This window comes from Hirundo rustica, chromosome Z (assembly GCF_015227805.2).
Source record: "Hirundo rustica isolate bHirRus1 chromosome Z, bHirRus1.pri.v3, whole genome shotgun sequence".
Lineage (NCBI taxonomy): Eukaryota > Metazoa > Chordata > Aves > Passeriformes > Hirundinidae > Hirundo > Hirundo rustica.
Genome location: NC_053488.1, coordinates 24,134,220 through 24,152,761, shown reverse-complemented (window position 1 = coordinate 24,152,761; position 18,542 = coordinate 24,134,220).

Below are 18,542 nucleotides of genomic sequence, written 5' to 3'. Positions count from 1 at the left end.
CGTGACAAAGACTTACTTAAGCACACTTAGCCAGAGCCTAAAGTTAAAAGCAGAATCAAGGTGATGGGGGTCTCTCAGATAACACCAGGATATCTTGCTAATGCCATGCCAATGGGAGGCATAACACACATTTTGGCTGAACTGGTGTTAGGAAAAATTTGAAGGAATTGTCTCTGTGACCCTCAGGAAGCAGCTTGTCAACATTCCTCAACTTTCCCCACCATCTTAGGAGCCTGGAAAACACAAGATACTATACAGAGTACCTAAACCCACTGTAAATTATAAACAGTTCTTGCACAACAGAGAATGCCCTCCTAAGAAAGTGCTTCAGACTTTTAGTTTGGTGTTGTCTCCCTTCACTGCCCCCAGTTGAAAACTGATTCTTTAATGAGAAAATATTTTGTTAGAGTCATAAATTTCCCATAGAGACATATTTATTTTGACTAAACCTTAATTACAACAAAATTCTCAAGTCCTCAGTGGGATTTATGGGCAAAGTTAAAATTCCAGAAAAGATGCCACTTCATAATAAAATAGTTTGGGTATTACATTATGAAAGATAAGGTAAAAACCCATTCCTGATTAAATGAGATCAAGGGAAGAAAAACATTCATGCTGCAGATGATTATTCTAATAACCAAGGAAATTATACCAGCTACTTTATTCTTTGCTGTAAGGGTAATTTTCATGGTTTCAATCCAGGTAACCAAGTCTGCAGTCAGAGGAGAGAGGTGTTATTTCTTGAGAAGTACATTCAATCCATCCAAAATTTGACTGACATCTACTACCACCTCTCTTTTTATATCCAACTCTTCAGGGATGACAGAGCAACAAAGCATCATGTACTGAAGCCTAAGAATACATAAGATAAATCTATTCCATCATAGGGATTTTTATCATCACATAGAGTGATTGATAGACATTCACCTGCATGAGTGACTAGAAAGACCACTTGAAAAGTGGATGACCCAATGTCTAACATCTGTAAATAAATCAGAAATTCTGATTTCTGTCTTAAAGTCACTGGATAAATCTCCTTAGAGCTGTTCTAGTACAATATTCCTTCTTCTGCTTTGAAGAGTCATTTGGGGAGAGGTTGCTGATTCCATCTGAGGACAAGACATGAACATTTTTGGAAATCTCAGAAAAAAAAATATTAGTATGGGAAAACCATCTCTTCCATGGATCTATATATTAAAAAAAAAAAAAAAAAAAAAAAAAAAAAAAAAAAAAAAAAAAAAAACAAAAAAAAAACAACCCACACCACAAACAGACTTATCTTTTCTCTTTTAGGTCATTAAGATAAAAAAAAATGTAATAAAAGCACCATTCTGGACCAAAATGCCATATACATTTATTTTTTAAAAAATGCAGACTATGATCTACAACTAGCAAATTGCCCTATTAGTGTATGTTTAAAGAAAAGGGTTGAAAGGCGCAAATTGGAAGGAAATTTACTCCTGGGAATCAATAGGTCCAGAAGAGCCTGTTATAATAACATCATGTCCCTGAGAGGGCATCAGGGATATATGTATGTTATTGCTAAATTAGGTGGTGCCATCTTTGTAATGAAAACAGAAATGTAATGTTTGCTAATTGAACGATAAAAATAATAATTACATTTGATATAGGGGAAGGCAAAGTCACTCAGCAATGTCTCTGATTGTATAATTTAAAGCTGTTATCATCAGAGCCAAACTAGATTAAAAGTGAGCTTCTCAAATTACATTTGGATGAGACCAAATGTACACAGAACTTTAAATGTTTTCAGTATATGAGAAACAGCTATTCTTTTCCTGGCTCCCTTACCAAAAAGTCATATTTTCTTTACTGTAACAGCAACTTCTTCCCAGTAGCGTGTATTTCTTTAATCAGCTTCATTTCAAATGCATTTTTTTCCTGCAGAAAATGCATCTTACAAACCAATATTAAATTAAGGGATATTTTGCTTTACTGGTTTTAACGATAACCAAGAACTATATTGGATGTAATTTCTTTGCAGTTCAGGATATTTTATAGGCATGTTGGCATGGTTTGAAATGGAGGGAGGCATGTGGAAGAGATATTTTTCAGAATGCTGGTCCCAGTACTACTTCTGACGCTATCAATTTTTATTAATTTTATACTATTCAGAAAAAGGTAGATTGACTGTAACCAGATAAACCAGTTGTGAAGGGAATTTGCAAGGAATCTAACAGCAGATTTTGCAAAAAGGTATGATTTCTTTTTTTTTTAATTTGTGTTATACATAATATTATGTTGTCTTGTGGTTGAATACTGATGTTATTTATTAATTTTATTTTCAAAAGCATAAACACCCTTTTTACTTGAACTATACTCAAAACAAAAAGATTTTGCACCAGAAGAATAAAAACAGATCTCTTTGAACAAGAACCATAAGGTGAAAAAATTTTTGGGCAAGCCAGGACTATTTTCTGATTCTAGGAAGGAAAACCCATTTAAGGGGAAAAATAAATAAACAAACAAATAAATAAATAAATAAATAAATAAATAAATAAATATATTTTAAAAAGACAAAGAAAGAATTGGAGTGGGAGGTGGGCCAGCATAAACAAGACACTGAATGTAGAAATGCACCCCCCACTCGCAAATAAGCATTTCTGTATAAGGAGAAGGGTTTCAGTTTACCTGAAACCAAACTAGAAAACTCTGTGTCTTTCTCTTGTAATTGGCTCAATGACAAGAGAGAAGCACCTGTTGGACCTTGTCACTGTCCTTCAAAGTCTGTACCTCTCCTTATTGGCAATTTACCAATGGAATCCACCTAGACTGTTAAGCACTAAAGGGACAACACGAACCAAAGAGCTTTTCATTAAAAGAACCAAAGAGCCATAACAGTGACAGGATGCTCTCTGCACTGTGTTCGGCCTGCATTTTCTTTATCTGTTTATGTTTATTATTTTCCTTGTTATTAAATCTTTTATTTTACAAAGTGTGTCCAGGGAAGTTGTCTTGCTACATGATTTAAGCCATTTTCCTGAACAGACTTTACCCTTGGGAAGTATTGGAAAACCAATATAAATGGTGCCCGACCAGGGATCTGTCATATTGACAGGACCTGTACAGGTTTTTTCTTTTTGTAGACATGCCCTCAGTCTACATAGGCCTTTTAACCTTGGTCATGTTTTTAAAGCAAACTCATGGTGGGTTTTGGGTATGAAAACAACATATGGGAGCCAGGAGAGGGTTCCAGACTAAACCTCTACATGGTGGAAGTGGGTCATTAGCCAGGGGAGACTGATCCTGGAACGCCAAGTGGATAAAGTCCTGAAGGAACCTGAAAGGCTGGCGGAGCCAAGGCAGAAAATTGCAGTGTGCAGAGATTTTCGGGACTGCAGTAACAGTACCAGGATGCTCTCTGCACTGTGTTCAGCCTTCATTTTCTTTATCTGCTTATGTTTATTATTTTCCTTGTTATTAAACCTTTTTTTTTTCACAAAGTGTGTCCCGGGAAGTTGTCTCGCTACATGATTTAAGCCATTTCCCTGAACAGGCTGGACCCTTGGGAAGTATTGGAAAACCAGTATAACTGAATAACAATTCCCTAGGATTCAAGATAGATTTGTGGGTGGATATACCGTTAGAAAGAAAAGGACCTTTTTGCTCTCAGTAGATCTTCGAATGGAAAAGCATGAAAACAGTCTGAAGACACAATTCAACCATAAACTAGAAATATTCAAATATAATGTACAGTTGTTGGTAATGATGCAAATCCCAGTGAAACAGTGGAACTGAATTAGTCAGACAACATTTGTGAGATATTTTCTTTACTACCTGGATTAAAAAGTGTTCTCTGGAATGCAAAGAAGAAGATACCCTGAAGAGTAGAAGACCAAGACACTAGAGCCATGGATAAAGCTTGTGGAAAATTCTAAAGTTATCATGCAAAAAGTATTTTAGTTGATGATGTATATGGTTAATTGCAGTGCATGTAAAAAATTTTAGGGATCTCAAAAGAAGGCTAGAGCAGAAGACTAGCCAGCTATTTTTCTTGGAAATCCCTTCTGTCGTGTATATGCAGAACACATACAAGATAAAATCCTATAAGTGAAAAACAGTGAAAGCATGTTTCTCCTAATTTTAAAATACTTTGTGAAACAATTTTGAGTGTATTCTGTGTTAAATCAAAGCTCTTAAACTTTGGATGACTTCTCTTTCAGAAATTAACAAAATAAAAAAGATTCTTGACAAGCAAGCTGGCAAGAAAAGACCAAAAGGCAAAATTACTTCCGTAAGATTAAACGCCCACTAATTTAAAAAAAAAAACAAACAAACAAAAAAAAAAAAAAAAAAAAAAAAAAAAAAAAAACCAAAAATAAAAAAAAACTTCTCTATATGGCGTTTAACCTAAATTTTCATATATGTGTGTGTCTATATTTAAATGAGTTAAGGCCATGAGTGATGTCTGCCAAAAACCCCCCAAAACTGTATTGGCTCAAATGTTTTTCTTACATCACATAACGTAACAAATCACACTTTAAATCATTACCTAATTTGTAAATCCAGAAATAAACACATATGCAAGTAAACATGCCAGCTGGAAAACCCATAATAAGGAAGACTGAAAGTTGATTACTTAGGGGAAAAAAAAATATACTCCCATGGGAAATTGCATGACTGTATATAGGTCTTAGCTAGTGGCTACCCTAAACTTGTTCTTCTGACCAGAAATTATCCTGGAAATTAAAATCTTCCCAGATGAGAGTTTGATTGAAACCTGTACATAATCCTGTAAAGTTTTAGCTTTGGCCAATTAGTTTATTCTGATTAAAACTTAATTAGTATGAAGAAATAAGTTTCAATAATTGTAGTCAGGTGTTAAACTGAGAAAGAAAATGGGTGAAAAATAGGAACAAACATGTACTCACTTAGAACAAAATCAGAATGATGAGTACCAAATTAATCAAGACACTGAAGGACATGAGGAGAAGAAATTATTTAATTGCATGTACACCACAGCTTGGAGTCTGGGTAATAAACACAGGGAATTGGAATTGCTCATTTATGAGCATAAATTTGACCTGGTTGGTAATACTGAAAGCTGGTGTGAAGAGTTTCATGACTGGAATTTTAAAATAAGTTGATATAACATTTTAAATATTAATACAGTGGACAAGAGTGAACAAAGAACAATCTTATAGGAAAAAAAAAGAAAAGAAAGAAGTTTTAATTGACTAATACCTAGCAATCAGTGTCTCTCTGCCCTGTAGTTGAAGAAAAGTTAAAAGTTATTTACAGGTCACTAGGTGATGGAACTGAAATATTTTACTTTCAAAAATGAATTATAGAGAAAGTAAAGAAGGAAGACAAACACCAAAATCTCAGTATTCAAAAGTCAAAAAATCTGGATGAAGTTTTGTGTGGAATATAATGGATAACAGGAAGTCTTGTGGCACAGAAAAATCACCAAAGATCAGGAAAAATTGAAAGTACAGAAACATTTAGGAAGGAAAATTGGATGACTCTGATAAATGTCTTTTTGTCAGTTTAAAGTTAACCTAAGGCAAACAATAAAATGGCTAATATGAGATTTAATTAAAATAGAATTAAAGGAAGGTAATATAACTAATATAAAATAAAATTGTTTTATGAAAATAGAACTAAAGTAATTTGATGTATTTTTGTAAAGTGTAGGAATGATGATAATTCTGATGATTCTGATGATTCTGATCATCTAATATTTAAACTTCCACGAATTCAATCTGATCTCAGAAACAGTTTTTTTGGTGTTTTTGTCGGGTTTTGTTTGTTTGTTTGTTTGTGCGTTTGTTAATTTTTTTCCCAAGAAATAAGAGCACTATAAAGTCAACAAGTTATCTTCAAAATAAGCTAGGTCTCAAAATTAAAGGAAATTGAGACATCCCCTTAAAACAAGTATGCTTTTGAGCAAGAGCATCATCCTTGAGCCAGTTTTCATAATGTAGAACATTAAAAAAATACTTTGGAGCTGTACAATTGACAAGTGAACAGCACCCACACATAAATATGTGCATTTACATGTATTTGAATGTACATATATCTACAAATATACCTTATGGGATTTAAAACTATATAGAGAGAAATCAGGAACTTAAGCTATTATTAGAGAGCAGAGAAGCCCAACTTTTGGAATGGATGATTCTGAAAATGACTTCATCACCATGGCTGGAAGGGTCTTTTTAAGCCTGCACTGACTGCAAAGGGAGCTGAGTCAATTTGCTTTGGCTAAACCAACACTCAGGAGTTAACTGAGAGGAATACTACTTTAAATGTCCTCAGAAAGAGCAGACATTTGTTAAAAGAAGGCTCATCCACTTATTCAGCAGATCTATCAAATCCACATGCTGAGTGTAAGCAACTGTTTTCCATCCACCATAACCATTCTTGATAAGTCTCTGTATTTCTCCTCCAGCTACTGGGGAAAACTGAGGTAATTATACCTGGAAGTGTTTCACTTTGGTACTTGAAGTCAGATCAGATTACTTTAAGCTCTTTAGACTAGGAATTGCAATATTGTTTTTATTTTCATCTATAGAAGTATTCAGCTGTTCAAAAAAATTACAGTTCAAAAAATTTACTGTTATATGTTCTTCCTTCTTTTGAGTCTCCAGGTGAAAACAGTCAAAATTTCCATTTGTTTCTCTTAGCCAAAATAAAGCATGTAATTTAAATGAAAGTTGATTTCTTGAATTCCTACTGTTTGTGTTTTTCACTAAGTCTTACTATGATGTTTCCACCTGGTTTCAGAGCTCTTCTTGAGACTGTATCTGAATGCATACACCAGACAGTGGAATGTGACATGAAATATCTGATATTGTGGTGATCAATGTGTTATTATGTCCACACAGCTCAGTACAGGTGATCTTTAGTGAGCTTCAGCTCAGAATGAGGTACAGAACGACCACATCAGTGCAATTACATTTTTTTTACATTTTCATGGATCTCATTAAATAAGATCCCACTGATAATCTCTCATTGTTTCACTATTACATCCTGTGAATTGTAACATATTAACTGTCTTAAAATCTGTATGTGGATAGAGCAGGGAATTAAGGTCAATCTGGAAACCTTCACCGTTCCTTTACTTCAGCCTATGGATTGGGACCCTCTTGGTCTCAAGGGATACTACAAGCTGCCTTAAACGGAAGACCTCTCCCACAAAAAAAGAAAGAATACACCTTTGTCTTTTAGGCAAACCTTTTATTCTCTACATGGATAACCTGTACTCTTGTCAGCATATCTAAATTTAAAACCAAAAGTCCATGAGGTAGGTTTTATCTCAGTGTTATGCCCAAACCCGTTAGAGGCACTTCTCAGCCTCCTGATCTTGCCTCTCTCCAGTAGGAAAGACTAGCACACCTTTGGCACTGACTCACTTTTTCCTCTCTTTGGACTGTGTAACTGACTTGGTAGTCCTTTCATTTTCAGTCCAAACAGAAGTTACTTCCACCCTCTGACCCATAAGAACTGTCTCAACTGCTACATTTATGTTTCTTTTTTTATGATGGGTGGTCAAAAGTATCCTTTGTGAAAACTGGTGCACAAAGAACGTTTTCTGTGAGCAGAAGTTTGAGAGATGACCAGTGGTGTATGATTTTCTATCCCATAAATGGGTTTATGGGTACTATATGAAGGGTAATGTTGAAATTATTTTTTTTTTCCAGGCATCATGATATCTGCTTCTCCTTCACTGTCTCTCAGATTTATAAGGAGTATATTATCTCCTTCTTTCAATAGCTAACAAGAAGAAAAATTAAATTTGTCGTCTTTCCTCATTGCATTGGTAGGACTTGGATTATCCCTCAGACTTCTGCATTTTCTATCAGATTTGATTAAAATTGTCCAGAGAGTTCAATGAGATAAGAACCCACTCAGTATCACATAAGACAGCATGGCCATGGAAGAGCAGCGTTGTAGGACAAGAAGAAAGAAAGGCATTTGTCTGACACAGCATGAGGAAAATTGTTGGGCTAAAAACAAAACAGTAATTAGATCTTCAGACTAAGGCTCACAATCCTCTATGCTCTTTTAACTCTTTTAGTGCCCTTTCCAAAATTTCTGCATATCAGCAAGAACTTTCCACCAACTTAAAAGGAATTTGAAGAGGTATTCTAATAAAAGGAAGAGAAAGGTTTGGAAATTCAAACTGCAAAATGAAATGTTGACTAACTGCACATGCTAAATAAATACCCACGATAAACCCGTCATTTTCTTATTTTCCTACTACAGTTTTTTTTTTTTTTTTTTTTCTTGGACCTAGCAAGATGTTAAATCACCATACAGTGTCTTCTGATAGTAACTCAAAAATGAGAACCAGCATAATTCAACAGAAGGATGATTTACATGTGGCTCTATTCAATGATAAAGTGGCACTCCAGTTCTCCAAGGTTGAGAGTTCACTGCTGTAGATATTCTCTTTCTAGCACAAGTGACATTTTTCAGTTTCACCTGCAGGAATGTTTCCTTGGAATTACTCAAGGCCTCGCTTACAAAAAATGTTTGTTTGCCCCATGTACCAAAACTATTGCTTCAGGGTCCTAGCACCAACAAAAAACCCCAACTTTGAATAGCTGATATTCTATTACAAGAGAAAAGAAGGGAAGAAAGTTAGATATTAGGGGGGAAGAATATGGTAGGAAAAAAACCACCTAGCTGGTGAAAAGATTGAAATTTTAATATGAATCAAGTTGAAGATGAATGGAAAGGATGAATTTTGTCATCAGCTTCCAATGAAATGGAGACACCTGAACTGCTCATAGTGTTTTAAAAGTCTTAATGGTATGTTAGAAAAAAGTATGCATATATTTCTAAAGCAGTGATTTCAAAGTGTATGAATTCTAGCTATAAATATCCTTCTGAATCAGAAATTGCTAGCCTTTGTGAGACAGCTCTGTTCTCTCCACAGAGAAGCACAGCTTCAACTTCAGTCCATGAGGGCACCTACTGTTTAACCACCCTGTCTTATTGAAGTTCAGATGTTCTTGATGGCTGTTGTTCACAGAATTTTTGAGAGTGTGGTCAGAACTTCATCTCAAGGGTAAAACATAAACTTCTGCTGTAGCACCTCTGGAGCAACTTTGGACTCTGTCAATTGCTCATTTCTAGGTGTTCAGCTACCCATTCTGTGGGCAGGGATGCATTGGCTTTTGCAAAGGCTGGTGTGTGCTCCTCTAACTGCAGGATAAGTATTTTTCAGTTTAGGAGAATGCTGCCAATATCACATATAGTAGTACAATAAGGTATCTTGTGGGTAAAGCACTGGGGGTGTCTGGGTAGCAGAGGCATGTCTGACTACCTCTCTTGGTAAATACTAGGAAAATTAGCTTTTTTGCTTTTACTTACTTCTTAAATAGCTAAATATGAATGGTCACAGGGTTTAGCACTTCTGTGTTTTTCTCTGCTGTCTGCCCAAAGCTCAACTCCCTCTGAAAATGGGGAAGTAAAAAACAACAACAAAACAAACAAACAAAACCCAAACAAACAAACAAACAAAAAACAGGAAAAGGAAGCTGAATATTCTACTGATAGAACACTGTCAAATATGAAACAATTTCCATGAAGCTCAAGTAAGGTTATGAAATAAAATTAAAAAATCTAATCCAGCAAGTAGAAATCTTTTTTGTTTGTTTGTTTGCTACAACACATATAACACTATTCCTGCAATAGTTATTTTAAAGGATATTTTGCATTTTTACTCCAAATTTCCCTCAGTGTGACAAGCTGTAATTAGTGCTAATCATCCTCTACTCCTGGTAAAATAACTGAAGAGAATTCCACTACCTTTCCAGACAAAAAGGTTTTCTGCTTGCCAGCTTCTTTATACTAATGCTTTAAGCCCTGTAAATGGGATGGAAGCCACATAATAAAGGAGAAAACTGAAGAGAGCACTTCTGGAAATTAAGGGTGGTTTGAAGCAGTCCTGTAGATGTGGGGGTAGGTCTCCATGGGCAGAACCCCTACTTGAAACTTAAAAGACATAAAGCACCACAGGTAGAGAATCTGTGTAAACACATTAACACACTGTAGTAACCAAGATAATATGTAATTTTCTAGGATCAAGCCACAGCAGTGGGGAGCTTTAGGGTCAGATTTGGCTCAGAGGCAATCAACTACTGTGCAAGATTTTCCCCAGCAAGCCATGGAGCCATGGTCTTCTGTGTTTGTTTTGTTGTTGTTGTTGTTATTTTTCATGAGACTATGCAGGAATAATAAGAAAAATTAACAATATATTTGAGAGTAAAACATGTAGATTACGGTAGAGAGTTGCATGACTGTTCAAAATGTTTCAACTCCCATTAAGCATCCATTTATAGTGTGATCTTGCCCTTTAATAGATAGTTCTTCTGGAAAGCAGGACTTTGAAAGCTGGTTTCCATATCTATCTGGCAGTTCAGTTTAACACAAATTGCAGTAATTCTTTAGGCTATTAAAATGTCTGATGATCATCACAACTGAGCGTTGTATCTTAGTTTGAATACTCCCTTTTCTTTAACTTCTTTTAAAGCCTTTTAATTTCTAGGAAGTGCCATTGATTCAAAAGTAAATAAAACAATTGAAAAAATAAAAGTAAAGTTTTTCAATGGTTCTTATTTTAAATTAACCTGCAACATTTCTCATGTTTGCATCTCTTTGGGCAACTCCCCGAACAGGGCTGAAAACTTATCTGAACAGAAGCTGTTATATTTTGACAAAGGCAGAACTAGACAGCTCTTTTGTCTAATCCACTTTGCAGATTCCCAGTTCAAAAACAGAATCCTGAAAATCAAAATCTACATTGCTACCTCTGTGCCCTTTCATAAGTTTACAATTTATAAGTTCATAATTCATAAATCCTCACTTAAAACTTTACTTGTTTAAAAATCACTGCCATCTTGTTTTGTTTAGGGATCAATAGAGCTATGGCAGTTTGAGGAGTTATTTTTTGTCAATAGCTGAGCCTAGTAACTGCTCATATGATCTTAGCTGTCTCCAAATGGGAGATGAGTTAACATAACTTTCTTAGGAGAAGAAAAAAATTAAACTACATTACCTAGAAATCTGATGCAAATTTTTAGGTACTTACCAGAAATGCCCATGTTACATTTCATATGGCAAACCAAACTGCTGGTATGAGCATATCATATTGGTTTCCTAAATCTGGTAGAATTTACAGCCACTTAGACAAGCAAAGAATTTATATTAGGCAAATCCTTTTTCTTATTCTAATGTATTATCCTCTCTGTGGACCTCATTTGATGCTTTATTTACTTGTCTGATAATCTTGAAATCTTAATTTAAGAATTTTAACAGAGCAAGGATTGCTTTTGTGTTTGATGCTTTATTTGATAATTATGCATCAAATCATCTTCAAGGAAAAGAAATGTCCAAGTAATTCACAATTAATAGAAAATGCAAAAGCAGAAAAGTCACTATTTACCATCCAAAAAGAGAGCTGACTTCAGAAAGTAATGTAATAGTCATAAACACTGGATCAGAGATTGCATGATGAAGAATTTAAAAAAAAAAAAAAAAAAGAAACCTACAAAAAGCCTGGAATTTACTTATTTGGTACATTCCAAAGGAAAAGAAAGTCTTCCTTGTTTTACTGGATTACAGCCTGACTTTGAAACATCCAAAAGGCTATGGAAAAAGTAAATGCAGTCCTAACAGATGTGAAATGAATTTTCTGTAGTAGGGGTAAGGAAGAGCTATTGTTTTTATACAAGTCATTGATGTGATCTTCCCAGGAATATTGAATTTCATCCTTGCAACTTCTATCAAGAAAAAAACAAAACACTCGGACTCAGAAAGAGGATCACTAGTGCAATAGAAAGACTGCGCGCTTAAGGAGAGAGATATTTTTGAGACCAGAAAGGAGAATTCTGGAGGAAATAGAGAACATACTGGGCATCACTAAATGTTCTGTATCTTTACTTATTGTTTCTGGAGTTGAAATTTAACATGTCAAAACTATCCTGGGTATTCAGCACCCAGGTAGGTACTTTCAGCTCACAGAAACACTTAAATCTACATGAGTATTCTCTGATGGAATCTAGCAAGCTGATGATTCTCCAGCAGATGCTGCCAAAAATACCTCTCCTTTAGTCTGCATTCTATCTTCTGTTCCAAAATATACTGCAGCACAGCCGAATGCTATTGAGCCGCTTAAGAAATCATTAAGAAAACTTTGAGTATTCACTAGCTGGATAAAGAGATGCACAAATAGACTAGATTTTTTTTTTTTTTTTTCCATAGAAACCACTTAAATTACATCAGTGCAAAATCAGGAAAGAGGCATTTTGAGGCGTTGTGCACCCTTTGAGTGCAGTATTGCACATACAGGCTAAAGGGAATGTGCTGCATCTGATCTTGTTGTGCAAATCTGAAAGCCTGGGCCTTTGTCATAGACTGATATTCTTTGTACCTTATGCAACAGAAAACTCCATGAAAGGAAAAGCTTCAGAAGTACCTCCAGAGGTGCAGGGCTCCTTTCCACACAGCTGTAACAGTGTTAATAGCCATTTACCTAATCCTTTCATTGACTGCCACAGCACAGGCCCCGACTTCACACTTGCCTGTTTCTTCCTTTGTCTTTTTTAATTAATAACCATCAAATTGTGTCAAATTGGTTCTTCCCCCTCTTTGCCACTCTCACAACAACCACACTCACTCATTCAGCAAGGGGCAGGGCTGAAAAAAAAGGCAGGATGGGGGGTGAGGGAGATGCCAGCTTGAAATTAACAGAGACAATTGCAGTTGACATAATGATACCACATAGTCCTAGCAATTAAGTCACAGAGCAGCACAACGAGTTCATACTCAGTGCTTGGGGCACTGCTTCCCCCTTCCCCTCCCTGCCTTATGCTGCCTGTAGGAAACAAGGGATGACAGAAGGGACCATTCTCTTTAAGGAACTTGTTCTTAAAGACTTTAGCCGTCCTGGCTGTCATGCGTGGATGTGGGAGCTGGATGCAGCCATCCATCCATTCAGGCCATTGGCTGACAGCAGATGACTTTACACAGGAGTGGCACTTGGATTTACCCTGGGGGGGGCAGGCGGGGGCTGAGGCTGCACACAGCTGTGCCATCTGTTCCAATAATACCACATTACTCTCTAAACTCAGTAATGAAGGCTCTTGAGTAATCTTTCATCAGAATGACTTCACAGCATTAAAAATGCATTTCAATACATAGCTTGTTTAAATATTTAACCCTCTTTGGCTTTGAGAAATTGATTCAGACCTGTGGTGTTTATATGTGTAAGAAACATTGATTTTCATATGTAGACTTGCATTAATTCATGAAGACATGAGTATGCATGATCTGTGAGTGATCTGTGATAAACCAACTCTCAAACTTTAGAGTGTGAGTGGGTACGATTGGTCTTATGGCTTTAATTCTCCTCAGTGCAAACTTTTCCTGCAGAAGAGATTTTCATTATACTAAATAAAATAAACACAACATGGACTAATATTCAATTATCTTTAATAGGAGTGGTATCAGTCTCATTTACCTGCATCTTCTTTCTGTGTCATTCTCTGTCTGTCCCTTGCCCTGATTTTCAACCTGTATGGCATTGTCAGTTCAAAATTTTTTTTTTTTTTAATTATTTTTTTTATTTCTTCCCTGGTGGGTGGTAGTGGGTTTTTGTTTGGTTGGTTGGTTGGTTGTTTTTTTTGGTGGGGTTTTCTTTTTGTTTGTTTGTTTGGGGTTTTTTTTGTTTGTTGTTTTGTTTTGTTTTTGTTTTTGTTTGTGGTGGCAATTTCCTTTTAGGTTTGTAGCATATTTAACCAGTAGAAATGAACGCTGCTCTAAAAATAGTCATTATGAGGGTTGGCAAAGAGAAAGCTGATCAAAATCATGGACACCCTTGCTGTATAGATATTTTGACTAAACACGAGACACCTGACATAATTTTACTCAGTACATCATTGGTGTCAGTACTTGTTCACCACTCAAAAATTTCTTGCATTCTAGGAGTGATAAAATGTGCAGGAGTTTTGGCTGGAGTAGAGAAAATTTTCTCTATGGGAGATGTTATGGGGCTGCATTTTGGATTTGTGCTGAAAACTGTGATGATAATACAGGGATGTTTTTATTATGGCCAAGCTGGGCTTACACAGAGCCAAGGTATTTTCTGCCTCTCTCATGACCCAGTGAGGAAGCTTGGGGTACACAAGGGGTTGGGAGAGGACTCATTTTGCAAAATGTGAGCCAATTCCAGAAAGGAAGATAAGAACAATTTTTAGTATGACTTTAAAGACCAAACTAAACTCTGGAGGTTAGTTAAGAAGAGTCTGAAAGATCATAAGGGTGGTGACAGGTTTGGAGATTTAGACATATTTCAGTATTAGATATGCGGTAATCTTGCATAAAGATTGCAAAGATTTCTCCTCTCATTGCTACCCCACAAATGCCCTCCACTGTTCCACTCCCCTGATGTGTAATTTGGATACTGTCTTCTGGTGTGCATGCTAGCAAGGTTCATCAAAGCCATTGTGAATGACAGACCCTGCCATCTGCCCCTTCTTCGTACAAAACGTAAGTGATAAAAATAATCAAAATTACATGAATCATGGGCCAAACAGCTGAATTTTTCAGAGCAAAAAATGTATGGGAAATGTAAAGTAAAAATGTATTATCTTGAAGTATGATTGTGGTTCTGATAAAAGCAGTGGGATTTCTATTTAATAGAATTTATTTATCCTTTAAAAAATCTAAGCAGAGCTGTCCTTTACTATATATGCATTTCCTCCTTTGTGCTCACCAGCAAACATATATTTTATACATATATTCACACACCTATTCACTCAGAGACAGATGTAGGAGATGTAGAAATATGCATGTCTCCATAAAAATCTAGATGCAGCATTATCCATCCCCATCAAGTAGCTACCTCAACTGTCCTGTATCAGCAAGTGCCTGTTGACTCAAACACTGCTCCGTGGGATACATGATATAGCTCCCAGCTACAAGGGATTTAGAATGTTTCTGTGGGAAGGCAGATTTCTGCTTAACTTGGTGGACCATAATTGATTTTTTTCAGATTTTAAAGCAGAGTCTGAAGCAAGTATCTAGTTGATCTGACATGCTGGTGTTTTCTTCAGCATTTTTTTTTTTTTTTTTTTTTAGCATATGTTAGACACACATTTACAAATATGGTATGTTAATTGTTTATGTGCAATGTTTTGTGTACTGCATTTTAATTTCACTTTTGCTCATGTGCAGTTTTTTGTCTCTTCTTTTGCTCATCCATTCCACATGTTGTACAAGTGCTAATAATGATAATTCAACTTAATAACATCAATCCTTGCAGAGCACTTGAGCCCATTCGCTCCTCAAGGGCACCTAACCCTTCATGTCCTCAACTTCCAGCTTCTTTATCACACTTGAACCACCCTCATAAACTACATCTTCTTCAGACCTTGTCAGGAAGGGCAAGTCAAACATAATGAAAATTAACTGAGAAAAATACAACCTTCAGGTTTGTCATCTCCTGATATTACAATTTCTCTTGTTGTTGTTGTTGTTGTTGAGGGGACAGAAACAGGTATTCTTTTCTGTTTAGGCTTTTAGGATCTCAGTTTTTCTGTCACACTTCTATCAGAGTCCAAGCTAGAAAAATATCCCTTCTTTCTGGAGTTAGGGTAGTTCTTTGAAAGCATTTCATTTGCCCAAACTTCTGACATGAATCTGATCAAGTTGCTGTTATAACTCATACAACTTTAGTGATCACAGAGGGTGTTGAGGACTTTTTTATTGATGCTTTTTGGGATTTTATCTCTATCCATGTGAGAGAATATTGTGTGCAGGCAAAGACTGGAATCTCCATAGGAAAAGTATGCTCAAGGAATTAAATTTTGTGTCAAGCCTTACAATTTTTTCTCTTAATTCAACTAAAAAATACATAATTCATTTATGTAGGCAGTATGTTAATTTATTAAATCTGGGGAAGAACAAAACTGAATGGATCTCCTCTTGTTCCATGTTTTTGGTCTGTTCTTTTTGCTTTTCATAATTTGTGAGCTAACCTTAACAATGCAAAGTTAAAGACAAGGAAGAATTAATGTTAGGAAGAATTTGGACAGCGTTCATCTTGTCTACAAGGTGGACTGCTTGAGAAGAAGCACTTGTTCTTGTGACTGTTAACCCTCTCTAGAGAGCCCTACTTTATTTATGTATTAAAAAAAAAAAAAAAAAAAAAAATCAAAATCTTGATCAGAGGATAATCCTGGTTATGGATAGCCAAGGGGATGATAAGGTAGGGAAACCATGACTCAGGGAATATTCCATAATTAATAATTCCACTTGCATCATGGTTGGATCATTTATTAGGATGACAAGGATGTAACAACACCGTAAATTGTGTTCAGCCTGAATAAGGATGTTGAGGGAAAAAAGGTCTGAGATAAAGGGGGAATGTTAACATCTATTGGAGCAGATACAACAAATTAAAGGCAAAATATTTTGAATAATTGCCACCCAGAAGGTTGTTGGGAACTGGAACAAGCTTCCCAGGGAAGTGGTCACAGCACCAACCCTGTTCAACAAGCACCTGAACAATTATCTCAGGCACAGGTTGTGACTCTTGGGGATGATATTGTGCAGGACCAGGAGCTGGGCTCAATCATCCTTGTGGGTCTCTTCTAACTCAGGATGTATTGTGATCTGTGATTTTAAATTATACACCGATCTCCCCATCTATTGTACAACAAGAGGAATGAAGGATGAAATTCTTCACACAGAAGGAAGCCTTTCTGTGAGGAAAGGCTGAGAGAGCTAAGGTTGTTCAGTCTGCATAAGTCTCCAGGGAGACAGTGTTGTGGCTTTTTAGTACTTTAAGGGGTCTTATAAAAAGGAGGAAGAATAATTTTTTTATACAGGCAGATAGTGACAGTACAATGGAGAATGGTTTTAAATTGAAGGAGGTTAGGTTTGGACAACATATTAGGAAGAAATTTTTTATTCAGAATGTGACGAAGAGAGACCAGGGAACTTGTGTATGCTTTGTACCAAAAACAGTTCAAGGCCAGGTTGGATACAGCTCTCAACAACCTGTTCTTATGGGAAATGTCCCAGTCTATAGCAAGGATTTTGAAATTAGAGGGTCTTTTAATGTCCCTTTCAACAAACCACTATAAGATACTATGAAAGATCAACATTCCTCCACATTTGTTTTTGTTAAGGTTATGGATCATTCATTTATCAGCTGAATGTTGATCCAGGTAGGCTCCCTAACATTAACATTGCTCTTGGGCTTTTTGGACTTTCATAGGGTAATTTTTCTTGGTTAATTTCTCAGGTTTGTGTTTTGTTTTGTTGGGTTTTTTCTTTGTTTTGTTTTGTTTTTGTTGTCTTTTTTTTTTTTTCCCCTTAATTAGACACTAGTCACACTAAAACAAAACAAAACAAAACAAAACAAAACAAAAAAAAAGAGAGAAAAAGAGCTTATGAATTAATGCCTTAATGAAATTGCTTTTTTGAAGCATACAGAAACAGCCAGAATTATTGTTCTAATTTAGGTGTCTAAATGTTAGATATGTAGGTCTCAACAGCAGGTTATGCTCCTGCTATATCTAGTGGAGAGAAGGCAGCACTTTTCAAGGATATACTCTCTGGATGCTCCTTCTTCACAGAAGAACTCAAAGATATGCAAGTTCTCATTGTGAGAGTGATTTGTTAAAAATTTTTGCATTGTATTAATGACAAAATAAAACGCAGGTTCCTTGAATTCCACATCTATATTAGTCATTAGGGCAGGCAGCCTAATGACTACTTAGTAGAATAGAATGCATTACCAAACAGTCTAGCACAAACAAATCTGTTGTTCAACTAAATTATTAAGATATGTTCAAGAGTAAGGATCTGGAGCATAAAACTCAAATAAAATTAATAAACACCATATTGCTTGCATGAATTAACTCAGGGTTCTGCTGTATATAGCTAGTTTAATCAGGTGGAAGGTACGGCAAGATGTCAATTGTGTACATTTGGATTTGTCTATTCTGCAAAATTTTGGAGTGTATCAGCTACTTCAGAGTATAAATATATTATCTGGGTTTCTTGTTTGTCTGTTGCACTGGTCAGCATTCCTATAATGCATAAAACCACACATGGATGGAAAGGGATCTCTATCACAGAATTCAGTCACCTATTGTCATAGGAATCTGAGGTATAGTATACCATCAACAAAGTGGTCACAAGTATTCCTAAAAAAATAAAGAGCCAGAAAAAAAGAGCAATGAAATTTCAGATTACCTTAATTATTTGCACTCATTTTCTTGATGGAAGGCTCTTCCAGAATAAAACTTCTCTGATGGTTTGCAATCTCTTTAGCTTCCAGCAGTAATACCTTTGGATAGCAATTTAAGTGCAGTGCCTCCATTTACCAGGGTATTAGTAAAACTGAAGGAACTACCACGTTAATGTTTATTTCTTTTACAGGGAACAGTAAATACCGTCTCTGCTTTTTTTTTTTTTTTTTTTTTTTTTTTTTTTTTCTGATGTAAACCAGTCAAATTAATTTACTAAGTACTCCTTTCCTAGATATTTCCTGGATCTTT